Source organism: Miscanthus floridulus, chromosome 17, assembly GCF_019320115.1.
Source record: "Miscanthus floridulus cultivar M001 chromosome 17, ASM1932011v1, whole genome shotgun sequence".
NCBI lineage: Eukaryota > Viridiplantae > Streptophyta > Magnoliopsida > Poales > Poaceae > Miscanthus > Miscanthus floridulus.
The window spans coordinates 62,750,322-62,768,498 of NC_089596.1; the positions used below are offsets into that span (position 1 = coordinate 62,750,322).

At 44.3% G+C, this 18,177-nt stretch overlaps 1 long non-coding RNA gene and 1 pseudogene across 1 annotated transcript; one reads left to right on the forward strand and one right to left on the reverse strand.

Moving 5' to 3' along the window:
* Positions 1-12,536: 12,536 nt before the first annotated feature.
* Positions 12,537-14,109, reverse strand: LOC136517983 (transcription termination factor MTEF1, chloroplastic-like; annotated as a pseudogene).
* A 2,096-nt stretch (positions 14,110-16,205) lies between these two features.
* Positions 16,206-17,790, forward strand: LOC136518396 (uncharacterized). Its single transcript, XR_010774481.1, has 3 exons — positions 16,206-17,467; positions 17,548-17,617; positions 17,751-17,790. It is a non-coding gene; the product is annotated as an uncharacterized lncRNA (long non-coding RNA).
* The last annotated feature ends 387 nt before the right edge of the window (positions 17,791-18,177 follow it).

An 18,177-nucleotide genomic window follows, 5' to 3' on the forward strand; every position in this document is an offset into this window, starting at 1 on the left:
CACTGTCCCATTCTCAACACATCATTCACCTTCCCTACGGTGGATGATCTCAACAACTACGAATGAAAAACAACGGCAAGAGTACAATACCGGAGGACAGGGATGAAAAGCACTACTACTACGGTATATCTCCCTAAGGCAACTAATCTACTCTAGACCACGCATCTTCATTATTGGCTTGGCAGATTCTTCTACCACCCTAGCTATAGATCTGCCTCCTCTCTTGGTAGTGGTTGAGTAAGAGGAATCAAAGGTTCTACTTCTGACACTTTCGAGGGTGGAGGTGCTGGCGGTACTACAACATCGGTTCTCTTTCTTTCTGGTGGGTGGATAGGGACTCCCTCCAAGATTGAGGAATCCTACCTTTCAACAGCCAGCGTCCTCCACATAGGCCCTGGTGACAAGGTAGGCCTCACCCAGCTGATGGACATGGCGATCTTTAGCCTCCTTTAAGGCTTTCGATATGGCAGTCTCCTGGCTCTCAGCAGCTGCCGCACTGGCATGCGCTTCGGCGAGCTGCAGCTAGAGCATCTTAGTGAAGATCTCAGCTTCCTTGACATGCTGGAGGCACTTCCTCAGCTCCGAGGCTTGCCAGTCATACTGCTCATCTAGAGCAAGCAGATACGGGGTAAAATGCACCATGGTAGGGTTATCTTCTTACGCATCCCGCCCTTGCAAAGCCTCCATGCGAGCCCTCCATGCCCATTAATTCTTTTCCAAAGGTGGAAAGAACCTCATGGGGGTACGAGCAATGAGCTCTTCATAGATCTAGCAAAGGTACCACAAGGTTTTGTAGGCCACAACCTGGTAGGTGTTGATGAAGCAAAACCTAGTTGTGATCACATTCCAGACTTCAGTGAGGTCAGAGAACTCTTCACTCTTCCCAATATAGACGGTAACCTCACACCACTCAGTGCCATACTTCTCATACTCACGGCTCTCATACTCGGAACGATCTTTGACTCTGAGCTTTTGCAGGGTGGCATGCACGATTCTGGGAAAACTCTCAATGTTCAGACAGTAACTACTAACCTAGGCTCCTGCCATTCCTAGCGGTGGTGGTGAGGAAGGACTGAGCAAAAAGCTTGCTCAAAAGGAAAAACTAGAACAGCTAAAGTGCACCGAGTGGTAGTACCAATGGCTAAGCCTAGCTCTACTTATAAAGGCGAAGCAGTTCAGTGGTCCTAGAGTAGTCCACCATGGTTCCTGCGTGGGATTACTATGAATGAATCAACCAAATCTTTCGTGCGTTCGAGGCGAGCGATGTCCGAGGCCATTACTGACTAGTATGTCTATAGGGCAAGGGTCTGACAAGAGCATAGAAAAAGGGTACGAGGAGATGTGGGTCATGACCGGCGTAAACCATAAGCGAACGCAGAGCACGAAACCATAGTGCAGAAATAACTCTGGAACAAGGACAGTTTAGTCGTGCACAATACGACACGCATGACACCTTATGAATGGCGTATCTACAAGCAATACGGGCACTACAATACACAAATAGGATATGCATGAATGCACGTCCTATATGTCCTTCCACCGTTGCCAACATATAGGGCAACCGTTCTTAGATTTTTGGCACATCGTTTTCTCCCTATAGCTAGTCGATACTATCGAAATATGCTCGGGGTTAGTGTATCTAGAGAAAAATTGATTAAGTCCACCTAAGTCAGTAGAGTGCCATCTATCCTAGATACATAACCATAGTAATAGGGCTACTTATATAACTTCATAATAAAAACGTCCTATTCTTTAAAGAATTTGTTGTCAAATTTTATTTTAGAAAATATTTTCGAAGCTTTATTTCCTCATTTATGCTCTAATACCACCGGTGGTAGAACCACCTAATCTAATGCCTTTCAGGAGTACTCATTTTCTATTAGACACTAAGTACTCAAGGGAGGGCACCAAATTACACAGTTCCATCGAGCACACCCTAAGGGAGAACCTAAAAATCTACATTTTTCCATCAGGATCACAAATGAGAGAATAAAGCTTACATCATTATTAACCATTTCTTATATCGCTTTCCATGCAACATCATATTATAATATTCATTGTTTACAATAGAGGAATATGATCATGTTATCAGAATTATGAACAATTTAATTTAACAGCGGAATATAAACATGTCAACAGAGTTACAACGGAATAAATATCTATTCATGACATGATGAAGCATTGATATATAAACTATGACAGTAGATTATAAAACTTTTATTTATAAAAACATTTAGTGAGAGTTATAAATAAAACTATAATCGCAGCGTAAAGGAATTCTCTCTAAGCCCACCAGGAGGAATCCACACACAAGGGTCAGCTCTAGCATCCACCTATCACCTACAACAGAGAGAAATAAAACCCTGAGTACTCAATTGTACTTAGCAAGACTTACCCGACAGGAGAACAAAAAAGACTATCTGGCTTGTGGGTTTATTGCATCTACATGAAGCATTACTAAGCGTGCGTCCTTATATTTGATTTTATTAGCAGTCATCATTAGATCATTAACTAACCATTCTATGTAAGCACATGTGCTACTTTCAAGCAGGTGGTAAGCAATTAGAATTATTTTTCCATCTTTCATCTTCTAATTCTTACTACGTTGCTAGACTGTAGACAAGTCGTACCGACACGGTGGTGATTCATGAATCAATGAGCCTAGCTCAGTACCCCAAAACACACGCCCTGCTTGTACCCTAGGCATAAGCAGGACCAACCCACTACCTTCCTATCACAGGGTATAGGTCCCTGTCTAAACTGGGACTCCAACCCCTCGCCCTAAGTCTTGGACTCAGTGCGGTGCAAGGACCTCCACCCAAAAACCACCCTAACAGTCAGTCTAGAAAGAGCCAAAAGCCATGATAAGAGAGTAATAAGTCTTCCCTGCGCCCATATCCAAGTATGTGCTCGGGATAATAAGTCTGTGCCTGCCTAGAGCCCAATGCAACGGCCAGTCCTTAACCGACACAGACAGGGAAAACAATGTAACCAAGCTATGTCCCGTTGGTCGTAGAACACAACCTCTTACACCCATCAATACCCAAACCATATCTCTATCCCGGTCTCTATTTTCCTTTCCACCATTTTATATATTCTAAGTGATAATAATACAGTAATATATTTCCTATCTCTCGCGAGTGACAGGCAATCACTCGACTTCTACCGGAGTCCTATAGCATAACAATCTACATGATCATGTCATACTAGTATGACTCATAGGATAAAGATATATATGCAAGTGGGTTTCATTCAACTCCTTAAAACTTAATGCACAAATATAATTTAAGTGCAGAAAAGTAGGGGTTATGCACCGGGGCTTACCTAGGTAAAATATAACCAAAAGTCAGTATTCCTATCTCTGTGACATGATCCCTGGCACCATCTTTTCGGCTACTCCGGTTGATACCATCAATCCATCATTGTACCTATATGATATGCATTGATGCAAATGATGCAACAGATAATTAACAAGGCAACAACAATGCTTAAAACAGAGTACATACTTTGAACTAACAAGCTAGCTCTAATGACTAATGTACTATTCTATGTATCAACATCGTCGAGAAAGGTGTCATCTCCTAACAAGTGTTTTAGTTATACAATTCCAAGGTGTTTCTCTATTTCATTCTATCGATTTAATCTTTATTTGAAATAGGGCATCACTATCTATCTAGCAAACTAATTATTCTAGAGCTACAAAAATTACAGTGAGTAGCTAATAATATTGGTAATTTACTATAAAATTTTTATAGTTACGACTATCACCAATTTATCACGGAAATTCCTACAAGTTCACCTTTGAACAATATTAAGCATGTTAAAATAATTAGAGAAATCCTAAAAATATACCGAACATATGCGAACAAAATACACTATCAGGTAGATCATGATTTCAGAAACTTAACAAAATTGAGGACCGCCATGACCAAGCAGGTGCAGCAGCTCAGGTTCATGCAGTTCAAGGATTGTTTCCCCTGAGGAGGGACGAGCATGCTTTAGAGGGTTTCTATACACCACTATAGGAGGATTTCTATAATGCTTATTTGAACAGTGGTGTGGCTTTCAGATCTTAGAGAGTATGCTCTATTGAGGCCATTGTAGCAGCAGCTGGAGAGTAGATCCATCCTCACCTTTCTTACCTGCCAGGGTTAACAGACCTACTTGGGCAGACAAACAGATATGTACCATCATGGGTCCGTGAGTTCTATGCTACACTTTGGATTGACCCAGGGCACAGATTCATTCACTTTGCTTTTAGAGGTCGTGACTATAGGTTGATGAGCTTCAGGGTCAGAGAGATACTCAAGCTTCAGGAGTCATCCATCCGGCTACATGAGGTTTGCTATGGTCATACAGAGCCTCCCAAATGCCCTCATGGTGGTCTTGTGCCTCCCATAGATCTCATCCGACCATGCTTCATAGAGCCATTCGGTAAGGGGTCGAGTAGGACACCTAGAGATCTTACTCCTATAGCTAGACTGCTTGATGCCATCATGACAAGGACCCTGCTACCAAGGATGGGATATCACACGGGATTGACTCGCATTCAGTTGTGGCTACTAAACTCCCTGATCCAGCAGATAGTATTTGATATATGGGATCTCATTCTTTCTGAGATGGAGGATACACTTGCAGAGGGATTCAGAGGTCACATGCAACTGCCATATGCTCACTGTACCACTTTTCTGATTCATAAGGCAGTCACAATGAGGCCTCCTAAGATGTTGGCAGAGTATTCAGGAGCTACTATAGCGTTTCTAGCTTATAACATGACTCAGATGCTCTGCCATAGTGCAGCGAGGGCACCTAGCCAGCCGCACCATCGCCTAGAGGTGCTAGAGACTACAACCCAGCAGGATGATATTATCAGGGGCGTAGCAATTATAGAGGAGGAGCAGATAGATGCTTAGTAGGAGGGGATGGTCGAGAGTGACCCAGCGACAGTTTAGATGATGATTACTAGGATATCCCTTAGATGCCTCCACGATGACATGACAGTGAGGCCAGTGGCTCTAGCTCAGCTCCATAGGCATCACAGATAGACCCCGCTCTTCTTGCTATACTTGAGTGGATGAGGCTTGCCAGGCCTAGGAGACCATAGCTACTCTAGCACAGGTTCAGGCTAGACAAGACAAGTTCCAACGATAGCAGCAGGCTATCCAGCCGCAGCAGCTCCTCATGCAGCAGCAGTTACTTGGATTCATGCAGCATGTCATCTTTGCTATTGGGGCTCCACTGCCATAGCTTACACCACAGCTTAGCTAGTCTACCACCACTACGGTGACTCTAGGATTTTAGCCCAGTGGGCTTTAGAGTCAGGGACAGCCAGCTACCATGTTCGCCTCACCTATAGAGTAGGTGTCCCAATGGTTTGCTTCGCCAGTGCCAGCCTAGGGTCTTTCCTTCACACCTTTACATACGGGCTTCACGCCAGCTTAGACTTCGTCGATGCTTGTGACTGATACCTTAGTTTCTAGGAGCCTTGGTGCTACCTTCAGTGAGTTGATAGGGTAGCCTACACTGCTAGATCTACATGTCCTTGGTCCTTCCATAGTTGCTCCTATTACTTAGGACTACAGAGACACTTCCATCATTAGTTGCATCATCAGAGCTACTTACTATAGTCATACCTGCAGAGTCTTAGGTCGCTCCAATTCTAGATCCAACCCTAGACTGCTTTAGCGTCACTTCCAGTGACAGAGGGTTAGACTGCTTAGAGCTTAGGATTAGATGATGATGCTACCTAGTTTTAGATCGCTCACCGTGACTTAGCGCCCGACTCGTCTGCTCCAGTCCCACCGACCAATCCTTAGGTTTTGGTGTTTGATGTCAAAGGGGGAGAGGGATCGAGTATGATAGACTTATGAGGAGCGATATATCTAGGGAGATCTTATCTATTATATTTGGCTTTTTATGTGTGATACATTATTATGCATTCATGTTTACTTTCATGCATTGAACTACATACGTGTGGTCATGATATTTATGTGATAAGTGATAACCTCCAAGTGAGTGAATCGCCACAACGAGAAGTAGCTTGCCGGCAAGCAAGTGAACCTCGGTAAAAATCATTGTGTTCATCATTTGATTCCTGAGGTGATTGGTCTTCATTGATATTGATTCTTGTGATTGATTGGTTCATTCCTCGACATGGCGGTATAACTATCTTGCTCTCTCTCTTTACATTACCGCAAACTAGTTATCAAATTCTTTAGTGTAGCTAGTTGTGAGAGCTTGTTAGTTTGGTTAGTGTGACTCTTTAGTTAGTCTTTGAGAGCACACTTAGTGTAGTGCCATAGCTATTGTGTGGTTAGAGATAATACAACTAAAATTGTGGTAGGTGGCTTGCATTTTTAGTAGGCTAGCCCAACACTTGCTTCGCTTATAATTGTCTAACCGATTTGTTAAGTGTTGTTGTAGAAATTTTTATTAGGCTATTCACCCCCCTCTAGCCATTAGGACCTTTTAGCTAGTTACCTTCTTGCTTGTGTAGCATAGAAGTAGCTCCCTTGCGTGACTAATTTGGTTTATGTAAGCTTGTTAGTCACATTGCTTAGTTTGTGTAGCTAAGTGATTTGGGCTATCTGATTTGGCTTATGTAGCCTTGTTATTGAGCATTGCTAATGAGCTTAGGAGTTTTGTGTTTTTGCATCACTAGCATGTGTAGGAGCTCACTGGTTGCTAAAGTACTAGTGCATAGGTTTGTGTGACATTGCTCTAGAATTGTTTAGGTGAGTTCTACCTAGTCCGGCACCTTTATTGCCTAATTAGGATCTTTATAAGGTCCTCGTGAATTTAGATAGATGGGCGTAGTCTTAGGCTAGACCGATAGTTTTAATTCCACATTTGTTTCGGATAGCCAGGGTGATTAATTTTAGAAAAGGACTATTCACCCCCTCTAATCCACTATCGTGACCCTACACCAGCCACCTCCTGACTTGCCTTTTGTTCTTCTGCCAACCATCGGTGCCCTACTAGCCACTGGGCACCGCCTCTCGAGCCTTTAGCGTCAGCCGCTGCCAGCAGCTCCATGGCCAGTCAGGGGCCACGAGTGACAGCCGCTGCCAGCACAAGGCCAACCAGGGCTAGGCCACAGCTGCCGAGGCTGCCAGCAGCCAACCACCGCCAGTGTAAGGCTGGTCGGGATAGGTCATAGCCTCCAAGGCGAGGCCACCACTAGATCACTGGCCACCACCGGGTTGTGTGCACCTGTCTGGCTCGGGGCAGGCCAGAGCCGCCAGATCGAGGCCACAGCAGCCGTTCTATGCCTTCCTCCTCCTCCTCCTATGGCGAACTCAAGTAGAGGTCCTCGCTACAGCCATGGAGGTTGGCCGGTAGGGGCAAAGTTGCCCATCTCCGGCGAGGTCCGGCCACTAGGGGGTTGTTGCTGCAAGCCGGGAACAACGAATCCACCATCACCGACCCTTCCTAGGCCGCTCAGAGCCGGGGAACCTCCCCCTCCTCATCGGAGGAGGAGAGGTAACCGACTCTGAGGACGCTGCTGGTTGGGAGGCCGTTCTTGCACAACCCCAGGTAGTGATTAGCCGTCTCGTCGGCATAGGAGTGTGACCTCTGGATCGTAGGCGAAGCCTGGTGGCCACATCTCTACACTGGCGTAGTTGGTGAAAGCGAAGGGGCTCCACATCGTGCGGCCATGGTGCCACCACCTCCAGTTCCACGGCAACGCGAGGGGGTTCGGTGGAGTCGGTGGCACAACCCTGGGCGATGAGCCCTCGCCCATGGTCCTGAACAAACAGTGTCAGGCCATGCTCAAGGTAGTTCTCGAGGGCGAGCAGCAATGGAGATGGCGGGCGTGGCGTCGGACGACGGGCACCTCTCCCTCCATTGTGCATCCCAAGAAGGCGACGAGGAGCTCGTTGGTGGATGTTGCTGGAGCACACGCAAAATAGCGCTCTACAACATGTGGCGGCGAAGACCTCCAGCGTGGTGGCCGTGAATCATGGCAGTCTCCACGACGTCAATAATGGTCTCCACCATGGAGTTTCATGGAAGGTAACGGGTCGTCATCCTGTACCTTGCAGTGGAGACAGTGACGTGCTGCGAACTCTTCTGCGGCGAGTCCTTCAACAGCGACACCGACGAACTCTTCTTCGGTGACTTGCTCTTCTTTTTCCCTGGCTTCTCAACTTCAGTGGAGAGCAGCGTGCGTGATAATCTTTTACATATGAAACCTGTGCCTAAACCGCGGCCAGCCAGCATGCCACGTCACGGGCTTTTCGCGGCCGTTCGATCAGGCGCGCGGACGGCTCAGATCGGGCGATCCGCGGTTCATTTTACGAAAAACCCCTTCTATTTTTCGGAAATCAACCCGCGCTCTAGAGGCCCTCTCAGAATATTTTGCAAAAAACACCTCATATTATTTCCAAATCAACCCGCAGTCCAGTACAGATGGACTCTGGGTTTTTGCAAAAAAGGCCTTCACTTTATCGAAAATCAACCCGCGCTCCAGAGACACTCAGCAATTTTTGCAAAAACCTCCTCAGATTTTTCTCAAATCAAAATACAGGCCACCTTTGATTATATCTCTTTTTTTTCAAAAAATAAATTAGCTGAAACTTTAAAATTGCATAGTAAATCACAGAAAAATTGTAAATTAGAAAATCAAGTTGATCTGAAATCCTAACGAGTAGAACTATGCCGTGCATCCATAATATCACATGTTTTAGTAAGGATTTTTTCATATAAACTTTTACCTATGTTTTTAAGGGGCAAATAAAATTATACCTTCACGATGATAAAGTCTCAAAAATACATAAAAATCATAAAATAAACAAAAAAAATTGTTGAGTTTCTCATCACTACACCTATATTCTTATTGCCACTGGCCTAATCGAAAGGGAAGGCGCGGCAAAGCCGCGCCCGCGTTTCTAGTGTGTTGGAAAGTGAAAGTGAAAGTGATGGATGTAAAATGATGTGTGTATTATTGATGACGGTACATTGTGTATATATACATGCCCAAAACGGGTAGTTACTTTTGTCAGTGACACAAGTGACTAGACGCCTTTCTATGCCTACTGCAACCATCATTAGCAGTTGCTAATAACATAGATTAATCCTAATTGATCACTAAATAAATCTTAACAAGGTCCACGAGCCTACAATTGTTGTTATTGTATTGCATTGTTTCTTGGAGAGGGGCAGGTTAGCAGAAGATGGGCACATGGCTGATGCTTAGCGGTTTTGCAACTAGCGCCGCTGCCGGTTAATCGCCTTGGTTGCTACGGCAATACGACTGTTTGGTGAGCGTCCCGCATCAGGCCAAGTAATACCCAGCGAACCGCAGGCATATACCATTTGTGTGGTTGTGTCCTTGTGTGGCGGTGTGGCAGGAGGTCGTGCGACGCAGGAATACTGAACGCTTGCTATATAGTCGGGGACAATGTTTTTTTTCTTACGACATATTAATTTTAATCAGACTTATCAGCCGCAGAAACCTATAAGCCGAATAACTCCGCGCGGACAGCGGGGGCTGAGAGCTGGCGGACGCGTTCAAACGTCAAATGATTGTCTCGGTGCTACTCTGCACTTCTGCAGCACGCTGGATATACTATTCCTTTGACCTGTTTTTTTTATTTACCCTTTGCAATAAAGGCTTGCAATTCGCATATGTTTTTAATTTGACATAGGAACTCTTGCCGGTATGGTCCCGGAGATGGAACCTCCTAGGACGGGGGAAGCAAAAAATTTTGTAGTTACGACGTAGGTGTCCCATAAGAATTTTGATTCTTTCTTCTTTCCATCGTTCGTTCGTTCTTGTTGCAGTGAACATACTCTGTTAGTTGCAGTGAGCACCCTTTATTGGAAACCTAAGTCGGGAAAGGAAGAAAATAGAACAGCTAGAAACACCCCAAACCGTCATGAGCTCTGATCGGGGCCAACCGACATATAGGTGTTGGTCCCCGGGTGTGCAGCGTCTCTTATAAATAGCAAAGAAGGTCCCACACGGATGATAACTTTAACCCTAATCTCGTTGGTAGTACATGTGTAAATATATAAGCATAATTCTACAAATTTCACAAGATCAGTAACTAATATAATATTAAGAAATCAAATAGACCTCATGCAGGGCGGACGAGAAACCTCAGCCTAGTCGACATGGACGGAGGGAAGGGGGGGGGGGGGGGGGGGGGGGGGGGGGGGGGGCAGGGGGCACCCCCCCCAACCTCGCTATTGTCCACTATATAACCCATTAATTAGCTAATAAAAATTACTAATTAATGTTGTATTTATTTATCATCTCTTCTTTGTGTTAATCTTTATTGATATCTATATGATTTGCGTCTAATATTTATGTTATCTTCTCCCTCTATTTTGTTCTTGTTATTATTGTTGTAGTTTTTCCTACACAATATCTTAGTTGATCTGCATAATATACTAGCAATTAGCTAGTTACAACATTAATTATTAGTGCTTTGTCTTTCCCCTCTCTTTTATTTCAGTTATTACAATGATTTTTTTCTATGAATTATATTAGTTAGGTAGAGATCAGAGACTTAGGGCTATTTATTTTTTTCTTTTGCTATAATTTTCAGTATTATTTTAGACTCTTAACTTTCTTTTGTATTGTAAAACAAATATTGATTTGGTTATTATTTATACTCTTGCTAACTCAATATACTTATATGTGCACGCGCATATTTTATCATATGTGGTTATCATTGGTAATACCAAAACGCCCCCTATGGTCAAATCCTGGCTCCGTCACTGCTAGTCGATGAAATAGCTAGAGCCCTACATCGATCACCTCCTAATTCCCAAGTGTCAGCTGTAGTAGGTGCAATTATCCTCAAAATTCCAGGCTATGTCTCAATTAGGTAAGGTTGTTGTCCTCTAGAAGTAAAAAACGATCGTATAGATCACAAGGGTTAGCAGAGGCAAACCATGGTAATATTATACTTCTCATGCCTGCATTATTCTTCCTAACACTAGGAACTTAGGAATTGAATACTGCTTGTGTTCTTAGCAGGTAAGGTTCCTTGGTGCAGGTTCGGTGCCATGCCAGTATCATTAAGGCCTGGTCTGCTACCTCGCCAAAGACCCTCGAGCTATTCGTGACAGCATTAGAGAAAACTCCAGGTAAAGATCTTGTCGGTAACAATGGCGATTCAACTCTGTATGAAACATCGAGTACAATATCTGCAACTTCAGCACCTCAATTCATATCAAGCTACTGCTGCCTCGCGCTGCCTACTGTAACCTCTAGGAGTTGCTGAGCATGCCGGCACTAAAATAAAAGAAACAAAATTGGATTACCTAAACGCCATTTATTCCCTTTTGGTTTCTTGCAATTAACTTGTCAAGCATTTTTTTGCTTGCTAAGATAATCCTATGCCATACAGATGTGTCCTCATCCTGATGGGAAAATACGTGAGTTAACGGTGAACCAGAATGGATTAGTATTTACTAAAATCCTTAATGAATGGATTAGAAATCAATTAATCCCTCGACCTGATTTATGACAGCTAGGAAGCAGTACGTCTATACCTCAATTAGTAAAACACCATAATATACGTGCTAAAGTTGACTATTTTCAAACTGCTTCTTTGATGAAATATCCATGACCATAAACACATATTGAAGCTGTTCGGCTGATAGTTTCTGTGGCTGAGCTGAAGCTGATTTGTTGTGAGATAATAACACTGTACCATTGTCTGCAAATAGATTTGTCTGACTGATAAGCCGACTGAAGCTGATTTGTTGTGAGATAATAACACTGTGACCATTGTCTGCAAATAGATTTGTCCGCTAGAAACTAGAATGGCAGGAGGGTCCGGACACCATCAAGCATAAAGGGCACATTTGTGAGCACATGCCAGAGTCTGATACTCTGATTTCAGGGGAGACGACGTCGGCTTGCCTAGCTAAGCGACCACCTGCTCCAGAAGGTTCGCGATGTATTTCTGTTGTAAGTATCATTTAAATTTGCGGGGCTAACACCATAATAAATACTAATGTGATCTATATGGTGTTATAAAACATAGAACGTTGAGTTGATTTCTTTGACACTGTTTGACACTGTTTGCCTGGATAAATCAACCCTGCGTATAAGTTAAGGCATAATGGAAGAATTGGCAAGATGCATACGCAGATCCAGATGAATGAGAGTCATGGATGCTAGATTGAATGCCTGAGCTAGAGGGCATCACATATTAGACCTTATTTTGTTGCAATTGAATCTACCTCAATCCACATGTATTTGGGTGGAAAATTAGGTGAATATGAGTCATGAGTACAGTCAAACAAGTCTAATATTTTTTTTATGCACAGAGGCCACAAAATTCAAGAAGATGCATTGAAATTAAACCACATCAGAAATTATGGCAAAAAAATACTGGACTTCTGTCTCGCAACAAATTTGTTTGCAAATGATAGATGTTGCAGCCTAACCATTTTCATTTCAGAAGATTTGAGATTTTGACTCCAGTTACAGATATTCTTGTTCCCCATATGTGATCCGTACAGATTTATAACTACACTCAAATACCATAACATATCCGGAAGACTGGCACATCATTTGCATATTCTCTCACTAGCCGAAACAAAATTGATAGGGTGCATATTACATTTAGGGAGAGATGAAATCAGACAACTTTCAGTAACATGAGGATTTCCGCTCAGCAGAGCAGTACAAAGAATCAGAGTTTCAAAATGAACAACATCCAGGTCATAAGCATATGAATCACAGCATGGTTTAAGAATTGTCAGGTCACACATGCTTGATCAACTACAACTGAGAATGTCACTGAGTACAAATGGAACAAGGTCACAATTGCAAACTTGCATTGTTCTTAAAAATGTTGCTATATAGCCTTACCTCTATCACATAAGCATGATTTCAGAAGACTGAGCTTTGGGCTTCAGTCATTCAGTGCCACGAAAGTCCTAACTTCTGATCCCCAAACAGGCCAAACCCTTGAAATTTAATCTTGCCCTCAAATGCCTTAACAACATCAGGCACATCCTTAGCATACCTCAACACATACCTCTGCGAGAAGACCTTAGAATTGGAAAGCAGTGGGGCAATCAAGCTTCTGTGTCCGCTCAATCTTACCCTCCCTCATCAACACGCTCAGCACGGCGCACCTTGGCATGATATTCTTCTCCAAGCTCAACGCCAGAGTCAGTGGCTGCGCCATCACATCATCTATCTCAACCTTCAGCACGTCCAGGAAAAACCTGAACTTCTTCTTCATGGTCTCTTCTCCGACGAGCAGTATGGTGGGCTGCGTCTTGAACGCCCTGAGCAGGTCAGCCTCGGACACCCCGAGGCTCTGGAAAAGCGCCACCTTGCGCACCCACGTCTCCCTCCTAAGGCTGCCAATCACGCGGAAGGCGTATAGGAAGCCCGTATCCGTGACGCGGAAGCCGAGCGCCTTGAGGTCATGGAAGGCCTCGCGGATGCGCTCGGGCGATGTCTTGATCATTCCCATGTGGATCATGAAAAGCTTGGCGATGGCTTCCTTGGAGAGACCCTGGCTGAGGAACGCCTCGACAGCGGGGCGCATGGCGCTGTCGAGGTCGGCCATGAGCGCGCGGGGCACGCGGGAGACGGCGATGCGGATGTTGTCATCGGAGCCAAGGATGGTGCGGAGGAACTCGACGCAGGGTACGATGTGTCTGTCGAGGCTGCGCGCGAGGATGTGGGGCTCGGTGCGGAGCAAGCGGGGCTGGATCCCGAGCGATTGGAAGAAGTCGAGCTTGGGGCGAATGGTACGGTCGGGATCGAAGGTGAGCAGCAGCGGTTCTATACGCACCGTGCGGGTGATATCCGCGTCGGAGAAGCCGTACTCGCGCAGGAGGGCCCGAACGGCGTCCGCCCGGGCCGTGTCCCGGATGCGGATCTTGCGAGCGGCGGCGACGGCGGGGGAGACACCGCAGGAAACCAGGTAGGAGACCGTGGTGGGGCAGGGCTTGCGGTCGGGCGCCGCCTCGACGGCGGACGAGGAGGAGTAGCTTTGAGAGAGGAGGGCGCGCGCGTGGTTGGAGTGGATGGGGTTCTTGCCGCTGGCGGCGGCGGCGAGGATTGGAGAGGGGGGGATGGTGAGCCGCCGCCGGCACAGGTGTGCAAGCATGTTTTTTTGATCGATGGATTCAGCGTTGATTTGCGACCGTGCTCCTGTTTTTTAGTGGGGTTTAGCAGCATGGCCGTAGAGGACACAGGACCGGGCGTAATTCGTCTCGCGGACACCTTAGCCGCCCAGGCCCAGCTCGCTCCCGCGCACAAACAACCTTCGCCGCCCAATCTCAGCTCAGCTCAGCCCCAAAGTTTTAGCCTACGTCGGCCCAACTGCATCTCAGCTCTTGTATTTTTTTTTTCTCTCAATTGGACAAGTGGACATTGGAGTTCAGAGAGAGAGAGAGAGAGAGAGAGAGAGAGAGAGAAGTGAACATTGCAAATTTCCCACTGCTTTATTGCGCAAACTTGACACTAGGGAACTGTGAAAATGCAAACTGTCACTGGAGCCCACTTCTTCCAAAAAGTAGGTGCCAAATTTGTAAATGCCCCACTCTTACAAAACGACTATCTTTTTTTTTTCTAGCAATAGAAACCCCTCCTCATGACGACTATGCTCCTCCGAGTCAACTTAAGGAAACTGAAGAAAATATCAAGGTTGTCCTCTTTCTAGGCCGTAACATGAGAATTTGAGACCCTTCTGTAAAACTTAAGATATTGATCATGTTCGCTGGTTGGTTTCAGTCAGGGCTTATTCAGCTATAGTATAATGTTTTTCTCTCACAACAAACCAGTACCAGCCGGACTTATTAGTGCTAGAAATCAACCAGCGAACAGGCTGACTATATATTGAGTCGTGGCAGTGGCCAAAACATTTTCTTCAAATTGTTACTCCCTCTATCTAAAAGTATAAGACATACACAGTATTTCAAGATTAAAACTTCATTATTTTTTATTAGTAATTAATCTATTTATATGAAAGTTTTGTGCAACAAAAGTGGTTAAATTTAACTCTATAGACCTCGCGGGGTCCTAAAAAGGAAGCCGTGTCCACGTCACTTTAATTTTTTTAGCCGTCGGATCTTCGATCGTGCGGCCTAGATCGCTTGGAGCAGATTCTGTCGACAGCGGCTTCTCGCGCTTCTCCTTGGCTTCTCTCGCTTCTTCTCTGCTTCCCCCGCTTCTCTTTTGAATCTAGAGAAGCAAATATATATCCTAGCTTCCACTTCTCCATCCAGCTTCTCGCCCCCTCCTCTCTCCTCTTCGCTCTCTCTCGCTCTCCCCATCTCTCTCCGACGCGGGCAGGCCGACGGCGCGAGCGGGCAGCGGTGGCGGTGCCCCCTCTCCTCCTCCTCCTCCTCCTCCTCCGCCCTCCCTCGCCTGCCTCTCTCTCCGTTTCTCCCTCCCCTTCCTCTCTCTCTCTCTCTCTCTCCCCCCTTCCCGTCCGAGGCGGCGGCAGGCGCGACGCGGCGGCGCCCCCTGCGGGCGGCGCGCCGGCGCGGGAGGGGCCCCGCGGCCCCCTCCCTCTCCCCCATCCTCCGCGCGCGGGCTCCTCAACGCTTCCTCTCGCCAGGGAACGTGTGCTCCTCTGGTTGCCGAAACCCTAGCTACCTATACGCGTGCTGCAAATGGGTTACTACATGCTTGCTACCTCTTCTGATCTGGTTTCGTTTTTGTTTTTCGGGATTGATTTCAGCTTCCTTGCTTCTCTTCCTTAGGGTTACGATTGTACAGGTACAAAGGAAGGGAGTTTCATTGTGTTGCTGTTGTAGTCTTTTCAGCATATACACGCATATGCCTATGCTGCTGATTTATTTATTTTATACTGAGCATATGCCATTGCTGATGATGTAGCTATTCCAATTTTAGCCGTATGCCAATGTCTATGAGGTGCACCCGATAAACCTGACCATATTTCCATGCCATTGCTATTTTGCATTTTCTGTTCACCATATTTCAATGCCATTGATGCTGGAAAAAAAATATCTTTTTCTGAGATATGGCATATGAGAATATGCAATTATGACTATCACTCTTTTATGATCCCTATGTTATGATGAGTACTTAGTCCTTTATGATATTTCTATTCGACTTCTACTTAATTGAGGCATTTGGCCTATGAAACGATATGAACATTACATATATATACTCCTTTTTTTAATTCTTAATAATCAACTGAGACACTTTGGCATATGCAATGATGACCTACTTTTCCCTAGCAACAATCCAATCTTCTTTCGTGCACTTGACTGCTATCTGCAAAAAATATCTGCGGTTTGTTTAAAGATAAGCTTGCGTTGTCATGAACAATGATTTTTTCCCAAACACGTGCTTACTCTTTGTGTTCTTAGCGAAAAATATTGCCATGTGCGTACTGTTTACGCCTCTCAATTTTAGCTTCCATATGTCAACCTTGTTTATTTTCCATTGTTTTCCCATTGCTGATGAGCTATGACTATATTTCGTTAAAAATCGGCTTTGCATTTGTTTATATCTGATCAGCTTCGCTTATCAGCCTTATATGAATCTCATCTGTGTTAACCTGTAATTTAAGCATCATAGCTCTGGTCTTCATCTCATTGTAGTTTGGTTTCCAGTTTTCGCTTCTGCTTCGCCTTTGCCCCTCTCTTTTACATCCTAATTATCCTGCCCTGTCTCTCTTCACTTATCCAACTGAACCTTACATAATAAATTACTCCAGTGGCTTTACCATGTTTCTAATTTAAACCATCAAGCAATCATTCTGCATGTTCATCGGTTTGTCAAAGTTCAGGAATTGTGGAGAATCACTTTTGACAAATGCATCTGAGCAACGTTAGCTTAGGTTCATAAACAGATGAATTCTTTCAGCATATTTTTATGTTAAATTTCAGCTTTCATATTTAGTTCCACATACGCCCCGGTAATTTTTATGGTACATCATGTGGTTCAAGTTTCTTACTATCCTTAGGCTTGTTTAGTAGTCCTGCAGTTTTACAACTTATTTTTTGTCCTGCTGTCTTCAGTTCATCAAGTTATTATTATATATACATTGTTTCCGGTTCCTCTGTGCTACTTCTTTTTTAGTGTCCTAATTAAATTTGTGGCTATTTAGAGATGCAAAGAGAATTTTAGATATGCCTTATGAGCATCGTTAGCTCTCTGGAAAACTAAAAGAGGTAGAAGAAATTTGTATTGCACAGTAGAAGGTACGAGCGAAGGTAGCTACTGTTGTTTGCATGTTAAGAGCATGAATAGTTATTGTTGTTACTCCTTATTAATTAGGAGACTTGATTTTTCAGATTGTGGACTCAGAATGCAAACCTAGACAGCCAAACCTTGACACCAATCAGAATCTGAGAATGCATTTCTCAAGCAAATGATAGTTTACAAGTTATCTATGACATTTAACAGCATGCTTAGACTTATTTTTTTTTCTTTTCTCAGATCAGAGAGGTGGACCTCAGGTTAAAGGAACAAGAACATGACCGATCCCTTCTGGAAGTAAATGTGAGTTGTACAAAGATGATGTCTTCTGATTTGCTACATGAATCGGTTTCTGTCAATATTATTATTATTTGTTTTGCTAGATGGAGCTCAGGCTGAAGGAGCAAGAACTAAAGGCGACTCCTTCAATGACGTGCTATCTTCAATTCTAATGTATGATCGATTTTGTAACCAATTTCCTGCCTTTTGTTTCAAAAGAAAAATAATATTACGATTTGTCAACAGGTTTGGATTTATTTTATAATTTTTTCTTTTCTTAGACCACGGATTTTTTCCCTTTTCTTAGATCAAGGAGCTGGATCTCAAGATGAAGGAACGACGACACTTTGGGGCTACAACAAATTCAGGTTCTACCTTCTCAAAACCACGACGATAGCGAAGGCTTTCCCCGTGGTGCAGTAAAAGATCCTCAATAAAAGGTCACAACTTCTATCCATTTATTGCATTCACATATTGATTTACATAATGAACACGGTGTGTGTTGACGGTAGTTAACGTTCATCATAAACCGTCAATATAACTTATATAAATGCATAAAAAGGATCACCAACATAGGTCTAGGGGTTTAAACTAATGAATTCCACAAGTTTTGGTGAATCTGTGTTCGCAGGAAGGATTTATTCAGAAAACCGTCAAGGTCGACCTAATCGTTAGATTTAATCACGCTTATCCACGGCCTAATCGTCAAATTTAATCACGCTTTTCCCGTGCAC